We start from the raw sequence: 4338 nt of genomic DNA on the forward strand, positions 1-4338 counted from the left end.
CGAATATCAGCGGATTCACGCACATGGAGCCACATTGACTCTACCTTGCCAGGTTTTCCCCAAGGGTTAAGGAATCTTCGGCTTGATCTTGCTATGGATGGCATGAACCCATTCTGTTTGCGCTCAACTTCTTATAGTGTGTGGGGCCTATAGTCCTTGTCAACTACAATATCCCTCCATGGCTTTCTCCGAAGAAAGGACATCTCATCCTTAGCTTGCTCATTTTCAGCCACTACAAAGTCAAAATATGGACGTGTATATTCGTCCATTAGTCGATGAGCTTAAGATTTTGTGGGAGGAGGGGATCACTGTGCAAGATATGAGCAAGTGCGATGGTCGATGGTCTACCAATATTCGAGCCATTCTCATGTGGACCATGTATAACTTTCTGGGATTCAGAGAGTGCTCAAGTAAGTAGGCTTTTGTTCTCGTTGATAATATGTATCATAGCTCGTTCAAGTTTGTATTCACTGGATAAAGGTGTTGGGATAGGTCTAGTTACCTCAGGTTATCATGCATGTCCATTGTGTGGACCACAGTTAGACCCCCGAAGGTCACGAACCATAAAGAAGATGGTATATCAAGGACACGCCGCTTTCTTGCTAGAGGGTCATAAACTCAGGGAAGGTTTTGTTGGACAACCTCCAGCACATATGAATGCCCAAAGCTGATACGAGTTGAAAATGGTCCACACGGAGTCACATCCAAACAGAATGTGACGGTTCTTAGTTTTCTATAAGTTACCATATTGGAACGACTTACAGATCAACCACTTGTTGGATCACATGCATATTTTCAAGAACGTGGGTAGCTTGCTATGGGACCATATCATAGGAAAGAGAGACACTGTAGGGATACAAATGGATTTGAAGGAGGTAGGCAAGATGGAGGTGCTTTGGTCGCAGTCGAGTGCTGATGGTCGCTTGCGGCTACCTCGCGCTCCTTGGGTTTTGTCCACTAAACAAGAGCACATTGTGAAGCAAATAGTCAAGTCTATCCGCACTCCGATAGGTATGGTGCGTTCTCTCATGTCCGCGTTGTCGTAAAGTTCACGCAAGGGCTGCAGAACACGGGGTTCAAGATACAACAAGGGAAGAGGCTAACAAGAAGAAGTCAAATATTTGATGCCAAATTTCACTATATTTCTTGTCAAGAGTGTTACAAGAAATTCATGATCAGAAAATTCTGGTGACAGTTGCATTGATCAGAAGAATGAACATTATCTAGTAATCCAGTCAAACATGTCCCTTAGAGCAGAGAATCATTTGTTGTACAACACTTCTGATTTCTGATGTTCTCAGAGGTTTCTATTAAATACGGATCACATCAGCATATACATTTTGTAACTTGACAATTGCCTGATCAGCAGTAATTTCAGAAGATCAAGAGAGCTGAAAGAATCTATATACAGGAATTTGCAAAGTTCTAGAGTATCAAGTGTCCACATTTGAAATTGTAAAAGCATAAGAATAGCCATTTTCTGTTTGCCAGCACAATTTACTCTTCCAGAAACAATGCATGAATGACATATAGCATGTATAAGTGGAGGATTCAGATATGCCACTTCAGCCACACACCCTTTTCTTCATTTCAACATATATTGCATTGATCACCTCTTTCGTACATGAAAAGCAGTAATAACAGGCTGTTCATCCTTAGAGTTGTTTAGGAAAGACACAAGATTGTCAGCTGGATGTGAGACAATGGCACAGAAAACTCCTGTAATGTAGCCACCAGCAAAGCTAACTGCAAGCTGTGTAGGTTTTGAGCATTCTTCTTTAGGAATAGGCACAACATTCTTATACAGCAGCTCAACCGTTTCTCAAAGCATGCAAACTTCATCATAGTGAATGGATTCTGGTGTCCTCATAGTTTTAAGCTTGTCTGTCCATTGCATAAAAAGGTTTGAATATTTGTGCATTTCTGGTTTAGTCTGGAATGCAGTCTCCATTACAGCCATCTGCTGCTGATCATTCATTATATTTCTCCTACACTTCTTCGCCTGGAGTTCTTCACATGCTACTCCAGAGGTGATACTTTGAACTGTATAAGTTCCAATAGCCTGACTATTTTTCTTTCAAGATCCATGTCTTTCGGTTATAGATCCAATTCTTCAACTGTTGATATGAAATCTCTGGGCCTTCATCTTCGCTGGGTGGTCTTCTTGATTAGTCTGATTTGCTTTGTGACATCTTTTATGCCAATTTAGTAAGAATCTGATTTACGTTTCTCAGAGTCTAGACAATATATGCTGTCTGAACAGTATGGAGAGTTACTATGAGCTTCTATCATAACTATGGCAAGACCTTTAAGAAACCTCTGCGAGAGTGTAGTATGCCCTTAATCGTATCCAGAATAATGCCCGTATGCTTCTGACACTTGATGAAAAGATCTCACGGCGTATCTCGGAAGGAGAGGCTCTGCTATGCCGCATGATTCGATATGGTCTCCTCGACGAGAGCCAGAACAAACTGGATTAAGTCCTTGCTTTGACTGTGGAGAACTTTTTGGAGCGCTGCATTGTTCAGTCCTTTTGGAGCGATCAATAATGCCATCCGATCCATCACAAAAGAATTCGTTTATGAGGATTCAATAGAAGATGATGGAAAGAAGCGAAATCAGTCCTGTGTCGCAAGATGATAGACCCTCTGCTGGCATGTAAGCATCAAAGCATCAACAATCACGCCATATTTTTGAAAGTAGCTCTAGAATATCTCCTCTGTCCTCTCAGACAGTAAAGAATCCCTGCGTACAGGATTTTGACTCCTTCTAGCACAATGATCATAACCTGCAGAATTTCGACCATGTGGACTTTGGCTGCAATCATCACGTACAAAGCCTCCAGTTTGGAATTGATTCGAAGTATTTCGAGGACAGTTCGGTAGGTTTTCCCACAGGAATTTGAACCAAGGAGTCACTTTTTCATGAGAGCTTTAGGGCCCAAATCCTCGATCTGCATATCTTGCAGGTTCAGCATCAAACCATCAGAACTTAGCAAGACTCTGTTTTCTGAATTGGATATCTTGCCAGCGATTTCTCTGCTAGCCTCAATCTAATGAAAGCAGGATTGTTGAATATAGCTTTCCTCAATAAGTTGAGCACTTTTCGCCTCCCCTTGTGCTCGAACAATGGCCCTTCTTTTATCTTGTTCCGCTTTCTCAACTCTGAATTTAGCTCTTTCAGCTTTCTGAGCAGCCACCTGTTTTTCTTCAATAGCAGCTGTAAACGCTTTACCAAAAGTAAGGTTAATAATTGAAACATCATCAAGTGCAATATTGAAATTTGCAGCCCGCTGGGTAAGAATTTTTCTTATCTCTCTGCTAACAGCCTCACGTTGTGTTATGACCTGGCTTGCATTATACTGTGCTACAACTGCCTTCAAGGTCTCATGAATTATGGATGGTAAAACTCTTTCATTGTAATTAGTACCCAAGGTCCTGTAGATTATTGGCAATGTATCAGCTACAGGTCTTGTCAAGACATGAAGTCCTATATTAACCATTTGCAGATCTTTACTTCCAGAAGTACTCTCAACAACATGAGGCCTTGCTCTGACATTAAAGATAATCGGTCTGTCGAACCAAGGAATCATCAAATGGATTCCTTCGAGATAAACCTTCTCTTTGATTCCATAATTCCCTGCACTTTTCTTAAAGATCATCATTGAAATTATCTGCTTTATAATGTCCTTTGGCATCAGTTTTTCATATTTTTCTAACACACACACATCATGCATCCAAACAAAATCATACACATGCACTAAGGGAATATATACATTGGATGCGGATTATCGAAATGCATCACACAAATAATGAATCACACGCAGAAAATAACACAAATGCACAACAAAAGAAATGGAGGTGTATACGACTCGGATGCGCAGCAGCACGACATCCACCCCCTCTAAACCTGCGCATCCTCCGGATGTGCCAACTATCTAGGATCATTCAAGTCCACAAACAGGTCGAGTCCATCTTCTGTTTCTAGTAGACCTGTTTCTCCATCAGCTTCATCATCTATATTCTCTGCTTCTTCTGCTTGTCTTTCTTCTACCTGCTCTTCTTCTGTCAATGCATCAAGTGCATATTCTTCATCTTCTCTTCTCTTGAAAATCTTGACTCGTTTTCTAGCAATGGGCACCCTCAGTACTGTTCCATCTAGTTCAGCCAACTCATAGGTACCATTGTCAAAAACCTCTTTCACCTCATACGGTCCAAACCATCTTTGAACCATTTTTCTCATGCTACTATGCTGATTCTCTAGACTACTATCGTAGACTAGAACTCAATCTCCTTCTTTTATGGCTCTAGGCCTCAAGCGATGCCTTAAATCAAACCT

The 4338-nt window shown here is 41.2% G+C and overlaps 1 pseudogene; it reads right to left on the bottom strand.

Moving 5' to 3' along the window:
- Positions 1-2914: 2914 nt before the first annotated feature.
- Positions 2915-3625, bottom strand: LOC148042042 (prohibitin-1, mitochondrial pseudogene; annotated as a pseudogene).
- Positions 3626-4338: the final 713 nt, after the last annotated feature.

Source organism: Lygodium microphyllum, chromosome 1 (genome assembly GCF_053477565.2).
Source record: "Lygodium microphyllum isolate KBCC chromosome 1, Lygodium_microphyllum_v1.1.10, whole genome shotgun sequence".
In the NCBI taxonomy this organism is placed as follows: domain Eukaryota; kingdom Viridiplantae; phylum Streptophyta; class Polypodiopsida; order Schizaeales; family Lygodiaceae; genus Lygodium; species Lygodium microphyllum.